The following is a 10,000-nucleotide window of genomic DNA, read 5'->3' on the forward strand; positions in this document are numbered from 1 at the left end:
GAAGGATAGGGAGGGAGGGAGGGAGGGGAAAAGGAGGGAGAAAGGAGGAAAGGAGGGAGAAAGGGGGAAAGGAAGGAGAAAGGGAGAAAGGAGGGAGAGAAGGCGAAGGGGGAGGGAGGGTAGAGGGAAGTGGGGAGGGAAGGAGGAAGGAAAGGAAGGGAGAGAGGGTGGGAGGAAGGATGGGAAGGGGAGGGAAAGGGGTAGAGATAGATAGACAGATAGATATATAGATAGATAGATAGAAAGAGTGGGAGATAGAGATAGAGACAGAAAAGGGGGTAGAGGGAGGGAGGGAGGGAGGGAGAGAGAGAGAGAGAGAGAAATCAAGGGCCTACAAATAAGGTTACAGACAGATCCAAACAGCTTATTCTCGCAAAGAAAAGCCTCATCTCGGACAGACATCTCAGGATACACGTCAGACAAAAAATAATGGTACAGTACTCCCGGTATCACCTCCACCTTGTTCCTTTACTCGAGGCTACAAAGCGTCCTACCCAACGCTTCCGACCCGGTCTATCCTTCGTGGCAAAACTCCATAGAACGACTGCACTATTTTCCCAACTGCCGACTGGCGCGAGAAGCGAAGGGTGGAGCAGAGCCACTTGGGGAAGGAAGGGTGTTCGGCCACACCAGCCAGCCACCCCACCACAGGTGTGCTCACCGTGTCCACAAACCGGTCGTATTCCACACCATGACTGCCCTCTCGCACTCACTCACTCACTCAGAGACAAACGCACTCAATAATAATAATGACAATAATAATAATGATGCTACTACTAATACTAATAATAATACTGTTGCTGCTGCATAATAATAATAATAATAATAATAATAATAATAATAATAATAATAATAATCATAATCATAATAATAATAATAATAATAATAATAATAATAATAATAACCAATGACAATAATAATAATATAAATAAATAAATTACTAATGATCACAATTATCAATAAAATCATTTATGGACATTAAAAGTTAATATAAATAAATAAATACATAATACAAACATACAAAGTCTCAACAAAATCGACATAAGAAGAGGCAAACGTAAAAAAAAAAAAAAAAAAAAAAAAAAAAAAAAACAAGAGGTGACTGAGCGCATCACAGTGGCAAAGGTGTCATCCAATCTCTGACAGTGACTCTCAGAATTATGGCTCTTATCGATTTCATGCAGCTCACGTGGATAATGCAACAGTCGCAGTGAGCGCCGCCTCTTACCGCTGGCAATGAGAAATATTTTTTGGTTGCGCTGCAAGACCTCCAAAGGGAATAACATCGGGATTCCGTCGTGCAAAGGAACGTGTCCTTTCTAAACTGGCATCACGAGAGCCAAATCTCCACCAAAGAAAAAAAGACTAAAAATGCCGATTGTTCGCTTGAATAAGACGTGGTAGGAATCCTACACTATAATGTTACGACGCAAACATATTCCAGTTGTTTCAACCCGTGATTTAAAATAAATAAATAAATAATAATGCATAGCCTTCCTTACTGCACTAATATCGCCCATTACACGAGTTTAAACAATATAGGAATATAATCATCTCTGATTTACTTTACACATGTACTCGTAGAAATTCAGCTGCAAACCAAATAAAGAAAGAGCAAGGCACTGGGCCGCGGCTGCAAGAGGTCATGCATGAGGCTGCCAAGGGGTCGTCGCTGCATGTAGGAAGACCTTGCGCCACACGATCCTTCCTCTCACGAAGGACTCTCGAGAAGGAACCGCAGCTATCAGGAAGGAAACTCGAGGAGCCCAAGGCACGCTACAAGTCCATCCTCATCCTCCCTCCCTCCCTTGCTTGCTCTTCCTCCTGACCCAACGCACTGCTTGCCTTGTCCCGCCAACGCACTCCCACATCGCTCGCCGCCCTGTTGGCCCGCTGCCTCGTGGGGCGACGGACGGTTTCCCGCGAAACACCCTATAAGTGCCGTTAACCCCAGGCACGCTGTGACCTTTGACGCGCCGACCGGAAACTTACGTTGACCCAATATACGGCCATTACACAACTTGTCAGCCGGGGATGAACGAGGCGAGAGGCAGGCCGAGGAAACTCCTACACGCGTGAGTCATCGTTCGCGTCTTCAACATCGGCTTGATGGCATTCCTTTTAGAAGTTTGGAAGATATTTCGACTTCCTGATGCAATTGACGATAGAATGACTGATTGCTTGATAGATAGATAGATAGATAGATAGAGAGTGGGTTGAGAGAGAGAGAGAGAGAGAGTGAGTGAGTGAGTGAGTGAGTGAGTGAGTGAGTGAGTGAGTGAGTGAGTGAGTGAGTGAGTGAGTGAGTGAGTGAGTGAGTGAGTGACAGAGAAACAGAAGCGACAGAGCAGACCTTCACACTTCTTCCCAGGACCCGTTTCTTTGTGAAAGGTTCTACAGCAGTGGCACAACTAGAGCCGCGACTTCACTGCGCTTCATAAACACACTGACCTTGACATTCAGCATAATGGTCGTTTTCATGGCTGATAAACTTCCCATCATAAAATTTCTCCGTGCAAAGCGGGCGAGGTCACGAGGAATGAGGCTCTGACGTCTCGGGATGAAGCAGATTGTACAACTTTGAGGAGCCAGACTCATCGCGGAATAAAACAAAATATTAAAAAACAACATCGTAAGTTTATTGAAGGCGTCAAATCAGATAAGATCATAAGAAAACGAAGGAGAATACAATTATCACCACAACCGCAAAGAAACGAACATCTTGAAGATGCATTATCTTTACTCAAGCAGCAGGCAAATCAAACTGCTTCCTTCCTTTTTTCATGAAAGATGGTCTTCTAATCACACCGAGTTTCGTCCGCTTTCCTCGTTAAATCAACCTACGGTCTTTGCTTATCTTTCTTGTCTTATTAATGCTTACGTTAAGTCGTTGTACCGAATCTCATATTAATTTAATGCATTATTTCTGCCCGCAATTAAATCGTTGTGGTTCGCCAGCCCAAAAAACTCACTCGATGGCACCATAAAAGTCAAGGGTAGTTAGGGAATGAAAGCGTTTCTTGACTGGAAAAAAACAGCCCCAACAACCCATTCCACGTGCTAGTGATTTTTAAACCTCTTCCGCCGCCCCGAAAACGCGCAGCGGGGAGCTAGCATCAATCCCATTTACTCCCGCCCATTCAAGGCAACGCGTGACATTTGCGTAGCCTTCCATGTGTGTCACACAGTGAGGCGGAGCGGCGTTCCTCGCGCGACATTGCTCATCCATCCTGGCTCATTACCGAGAGATCGTGACTCGAGCGAGCATCCGAGGCGCTACGTTACAGATCCTCAGGAGATAAACAAATCCTGTCTTTTGTGTGATGACGCGCGTGAGCGTTGCGTTTCCTCTCTTCTTCTGGTTTGTAATTTCATAAAGCTTTAAGCGTTTTTGTTTGGCTTAACATTTATCTAAATCAAAAGAGGACATGTTTGATTTTTTAAAATGAATAGCACTTCCACATCCGATGTCCCGGCACAGCCTTGTGATTCACTTCCGCAGCGGGGAGGTCGCCAATGTATTTATTATATCTCACATCAGAAAATATCTTGCCTGGTTAACCGCAAACCTTCGGAGAAAACGTGTGTGTGTGTGTGTGTATGTATATATGTGTATGTATATGTATATGCATGTATGTGTATATATATATATATATATATATATATATATATATATATATATATATATATATATATATGTATATATATATATATATATATATATATATATATATATATATATATATATATATATATATATATATATATATGTTCGGTATGCCCGAGTCAAAGCGTCTCACCGCTTCTCCTGCCTTCCCCTGAGCTTTACAGAAATAAAAAATACGCTAGCGTTACAGCAGGAGGCGGATCATGTTACTACATCACGCGACACGCAGACCCGTGTTTCCCGACAGATAAAGCGTCTTTCCACACCCAGAGTCCCTGGCTAATCACGTTTGTACCGTCATCGTATTTCACACCAGTTGTCGAGATACTGCTGATACCGTACGTTGGCACCACCTGTCACACTTTTTGGACAAAACCACCTGCTCCGGCCTCTCCTGTCTGATCTCTTAAGCTCGACGTGTTTTGCCATTTGTGACCAAGTGCCTTTGCGATACAGCACATGAAAAAATAAACAAACCCGAAATCAACGCCAACAAGCGACGGTCGTAAGACACACGTCCGACCACTTTCACAACAACATGCCACTCACTTCCACGAGTCCATCTCACCGCCAGTCCCTCCGCAGCTGCCCAGTGACAGAAGGATATGCCTCGCACCCCCGGCACGCCGTTAGAAGGCGGAACGGCTACAGGGCACGCCATCACTCTCTCGAGAATTTCCCCCTTCATTTCTCGAACCGTGGGATGTCCGCCCCTTCTTATCAGTCCACTCAATCATGCTCCCCGAAGAAGGCGGTATGATACATGTAATTATGGCCGGAAGGTCCAGGTTCTTGAGGGAAATCATTAGAAGGTAAGAGTCAGCCGCGGAAATAGTCCTGGCGGCCATTTACGATCTCAGAGAGCCTTGATTTCCGCTCTGTCGCTCCAACGAAAGCTAGACAGCCATGACTGCGGCAGCGCGGGTAGGGCGCTCGTGCACACCTGTGGCATCGGGACAGTACAAAACCTCACCCTGTTAATGACCACCTGGCCCACGCACACACTGGGCGCCTGGGCGTAGCCAGCGTTCAGCCATCTATGCATTTCAAAAACTCAAGGTCGTCACATTCAGTTAATCGCTGGCTTTGCGAACGACCTATCAGAAGTGTTCCTCAGTTAGAACCCTCACCCTAGACATATAATGGCATGAGACTATCCCTATAAATTTGTACGTACGTCTGTTTCGCTGTTTTGAAACTAACAACTACTACATGACGAAGAACTGAACTTTGCACACCCATTTCCCGCCCAGCCGCCGGAGGTGCAAGCGCGGAGCACATGGATTCGGGTCAGATTTCAAAATGCAATCTGGTCAACGAACCAAGCATGCGACCGAATGCGATTGCGCCATCCCTTTATTACACAAACAATAACGCAGTCGCCCTCACGTTTTAGTCATCATTCGACTGCGGTGAATCTACTCGAAGCGTGTTGCAGACCTGCAGCACCAGACCCCGCGAGAGCAGAACAGGTCCCGGCATGACGAGACCGAACAACCAGTAGCAGAGGTATAATGTTGCCTACGTCTTGCCCCGCTCCCCCGGCATTCCCACCCTCACCTGGCTTTCAGCAAGCACAGCGATACACAGCGCAGAGACGGCGTGCAGCCACGATTCGTGAAACGTGATCTACATGACTCTGCACCGCCACCAACCTCTCCCTTCCCAGCATTCACACCGCTCAGGAACAGCCACGCGCTCTCCACTCGCCTCCAGCGCCTTCTTCTCCTCGCCCGTCGAGATCACCACCCTTGTGCCCAAATCCAGCCGAGGCGTGGGCGTGTGGGAGCGCGGACGGGCGGACGAACAGCCAGCAGAGACATGCACGTCCTGACCTGTCGTTGAGATCCCCGTGGAAGCACTCCGCTCGCGAAACCTTGAAGCGAATAACGGAGACGCGGCCAGTCCGACCAGTTACCACCACAACGCAAGGAAGGCTGGATCTATCTGCTCGTATCCGACGCCAGCAACAAAACGCTCGTCCTTCTGGTAACTTAACGTAAACCCGAGCTTTTTCTTTTATCCTCGTCAGGTTAACTCTCACAATTCCGCTTCAAACAAAGACAAGGAGGAATGCGTCACTTCTAATAGGAATATACAAGAGGAAAAAACTCCCCGATGCGTCATGTCCATTAGCAAGATTACAAATGAATACATAACGCTATCATCAACGTCGGAGAAAAATACTTATACTCACTTAACGTAGTGCTTACAAAAAAACAAAAAAAGCAAATCGTCCTTATCTTGACACCATCCTGGATCCCCGGAAACCTAAAATTCCTCGTTGAATTATTTACAAATTACTGACAAACCGAGATTCATGGAAGGGCTGCACCCACGGGGCAATCGGGGCGGGTGGGTGGGGCGGTACGTGGGTCGTGGAAGCACCTGGCACCGTGCCAGACACACTACTCCTTGATGTACACCTATCTTAGAATCAAGGTTGAATGCCATTTCCTAACAATTCTTCGAAGTAAGTTTACTTGGACATAAGAGAATATATTCCGAATCATTATATTTTCAAACTTCACACACAAAAAGTCTCACCTTCACTTAATATTCAAATCTCGCGTAATCAAGGATGTTCACCTGATGCCATCTTCCGGGTAAAAAGGTTGGGTCGTGCACATGGATCTTACTTTTCCCTGGAAGCCTCTTGCATCATGTCGCAGCTTCGCCCACGCGCAAGGGAAAGCGACCTCAAGAAGCTCGAATATTGAAAGCGGACATTTTATTTCAACGATAGAGATGACGACACAATCGAACAACGGGGTCAAGTTTTACGACAGATTCAAGTGTGCCGATGTCATGACTGAATAATACATCCGATAAAAGGCTGGTCGCAGGACACCCGATCATCAAAAACAAAGAAACATCTACCAAAAATATTGTGAAGGCCATAAGATCATCACATTCTATGAAACCTGGAAATCTGGCCAAGGCTCGAAACTTCTGAGATTGAGAGGACCGATCGGAAATGACTTTTCCGACAGCGGTTCATAACGGCACTCCCGGTGTGATGTTTACTGTATTAAAACTACTCATCGATCCTAGTTTTTAGGAAAAAAAATGCAGCTATTGTCCGCTGCATTCACAGACACGCCAGTCGTTACTCAAGCCATCGCTATAAACAGAGGTTCTTCGAGTTTCTCAATTTCATTACTATTCATACTTCCCGAAGCAACGCAATTAGTGTCTTTCCTGTTATGACTATCATCAGGGGTCATTTCACCGCCATCACCGTCCAATGAAACATTGTTACGCTCATGGTTACTGCAAGTCATGCTACCTGCAAAGTTTTATTCGCAAGTAATAGCACTGCGGCCCTTATGGGCTGGCAAAAATAACGACCTGTTCTGGCTTTCCCTACTGTTTTCTTCTATCACACACACACACACACACACACACCACACACACACACACACACACACACACACACACACACACACACACACACACACACACACAGAGAGAGAGAGAGAGAGAGAGAGAGGAGAGAGGAGAGGAGAGAGAGAGGAGAGAGGAGAGAGAGAGAGAGAGAGAGAGAGAGAGAGGAGGGGAGAGAGAGGGAGAGAGAGAGAGAGGGGAGAGAGAGAGTTCAGAGAGAGAGGAGAGAGGAGAGAGAGAGAGGGGAAGAGAGAGAGAGAGGAGAGAGAGAGAAGGAGAGAGAGAGAGGAGAGAGAGAGAGAGAGAGAGAGAGAGAGAGAGAGAGGAGAGAGAGAGAGGGGGGAGAGAGAGAGAGAGAGAGAGAGAGAGAGAGAGGAGAGGAGAGAGGAGAGAGGAGAGAGGAGAGAGAAGGAGAGGAGAGAGAGAGGGGAGAGAGGACGAGAGAGGAGAGAGGAGAGAGAGAGAGAGAGAGAGAGAGAGAGAGAGAGAGAGGAGAGAGAGAGAGAGAGAGAGAGAGAGAGAGAGAGAGAGAAGAAGAGGAGAGAGAGAGAGAGAAGAGAGAGAGAGAGAGAGAGAGAGAGAGAGAGAGAGAGAGAGAGAGAGAGAGAGAGAGAGAGAGAGAGGGGGGGTAGAATAGAGGAGAGAGAGCATTTGTATGTGAAAGAAGAGCAAAGACTCGGAGTGGCCATGGTGTATATCTCGTGTATCGTGTCCCTCCTAAGAGGACTGCTAAGCTTCCCGGCTGCAGAGGTGACGGACGTGGGCGCGACATCTTCGAAGCGTTTCTAGTTCTTCTCAAAGCCTCGGGAAAGGCTTTTCAAGTCTGAGTCACCAGTACATACTTTATAATACCTTTGTTGTTGCAGTGTGAGTTGCGGTGGATTAAATACTAGAAACATTTCATGATAAGGCACATGTACGTAGTCCAAAAGTGATGCGGACCGCTAAAAAAATATATACATAAATCTATCAACGTGTGTGCCTTCCATACGGGTATGTCCCACTCTAAATGCTGCACGGTGGCTGGAGTGTCTGTGTATATGTCGGTTAGCGTTGTCCTGGGCCAGCATACCACGAGGCCCACACACGCCACGGTAATAATAGCTGAACGCATCTACGCCCACGCCCACACCGCTAGTCTGATTTGACTTACCACCGGCACCTAACCATCGCCCATCCTCTCAACTTTGTCAACTGTTTCTCGCCCACGCAGGTCCCTTAAGCCCACATCCCTCCCCGTCTGTTTTAATCACTGCGTCATTAACACAAAAAGCGTAAATAAACGTGACGGACGGAACTCTTGTCCTAGTTTGGTAAAACAATGCTGTGGATATACGGATTCAGCAAAAGAAGTATCGCAAGAATAGCTCCGTCGCGCGAGAAACCAATTGCTGATAGTGGGCGCAGCGCAGAGAGGACCGCGAATGGAATTTTGTCCGAAGAAACAAAAACTGTTAAAATACAAGAAAGTTATTCACTCCACAACCTCCCCCCTCCATCGCACGCACCCGCCTACGCCCGCACCCACACCCACCACGTGCAACACCTCACAGCAGTGGGACTTCCGCTCACGCCCTCCCTCGCCGTGCTAGCTCCATCGCGCGGAGACGTCGGGCCGTCCTCACTCGCCCTCGTCTCGCTCCGCCTCGGGAGGGGGGGGGGTGCACAAGGACCTTGCTTTTCTGCTTCCATACCGCACGCCCGAAAGTTGGCCACGGGTTCAGGTCATGAAGGAATCGGCAAATAACCACAGACGTCGCTAGCAACAGCTCGTCTTTATGGCAGTTGCAGAGGGCGGACCACCTGATGCTTCCCAGATAGAGATGCGTCACTCGGGGTTCACGTCACCGCTCTGGGCACCAACTCTGCATCTACCCACCCAATGCGCACAAAACTCACCAGACTTCCGCTGGAGGTCTCGCGAAAGCTCTACTGATATCAGAAACAGATTCCCTTAAAATGTGTCAACACAGAGGGTAGAGCGCGCTCACCCAATGCGCTTTCCCACGGTTATTGCACCCGCATCCACCCCTAACACTCCGCCCAGCATCCGCGGCCTAGGCAGCGGCAACAAAAACGCCATCCGAGATAAGGCGACTCATAAGCAGGGTGTTTGGGATACGGGAGATACCAGCGCATCTAAACTCGCTTCCATTCACATTCCGCGCTCTAAACAGTGATAACACGCTAGCCACGTGCTACCTGGACCAGACACGCCCATTTGGCTCCGAGAGGGACAGTCACGTCTAATTGCTAGGACAGGTTTAGGGCCAGGCGAGAGAACTGGCCGAGGGTGGAATGGCTGGCCAGCGGTCCACTTTCGGGCCCTTGTCGACTGATACATGCGGGTCTTGCTCGCCATCCCGCCAGCTGGAACATTCTGTCCAGGCAATCGAAGTGAAAAAGGTACTGACATCTCGACCTGACCATTCCACTTTCCTAGCAGCTGCATGACTGAACAGTGCATGAGCCGAATCATGCAGAACAGCTTCGACTCGCCGCAATTACTCGGTGCTCAAGCAAAGGCGCTTCCCAGGTTAGAGCCCTCCCACACTCCCTCTCGATCCTACACATCCCCTTCCCTAACGCCCTGTCTAAAGTACAAAGAAGTAAAATCTCGTTCAAGGGAAAGTTCCTCTCGTAAAGATGTGGAAGGAGATGCTTGCACGTCCACACGCAAAAAACGGAAGCTGCAATTTCTGAGAGTGGACACAAGTACGGGTCACATCTCTTTGCGGCCGTGACGTCAACTCGCATGGAAGGTGGAGGGGCGGGGGCGGGGTGGGAGGGGGAGGGACTGGCCATGGAGAGGGTCATGGACGGAGGAACGACTGAAGGAAAACAAGTCAAACTCACATCCTTTTAATCTCATTAACGATTAATAAAACATCAAAATATACGTGACTGCATGGCTGAGTGTCGCATCTGAGCTTCTTACAATAATAC

The 10,000-nt window shown here is 48.0% G+C and overlaps 1 protein-coding gene across 6 annotated transcripts in view; it reads right to left on the reverse strand.

The window, feature by feature from the left end:
• Nucleotides 1-10,000, reverse strand: part of LOC119576304 (disco-interacting protein 2-like) — a 79,620-nt gene that overhangs the window by 19,957 nt on the left and 49,663 nt on the right. The gene's annotated exons all lie outside the window — the stretch shown is intronic.

Source organism: Penaeus monodon, chromosome 8 (assembly GCF_015228065.2).
Source record: "Penaeus monodon isolate SGIC_2016 chromosome 8, NSTDA_Pmon_1, whole genome shotgun sequence".
Lineage (NCBI taxonomy): Eukaryota > Metazoa > Arthropoda > Malacostraca > Decapoda > Penaeidae > Penaeus > Penaeus monodon.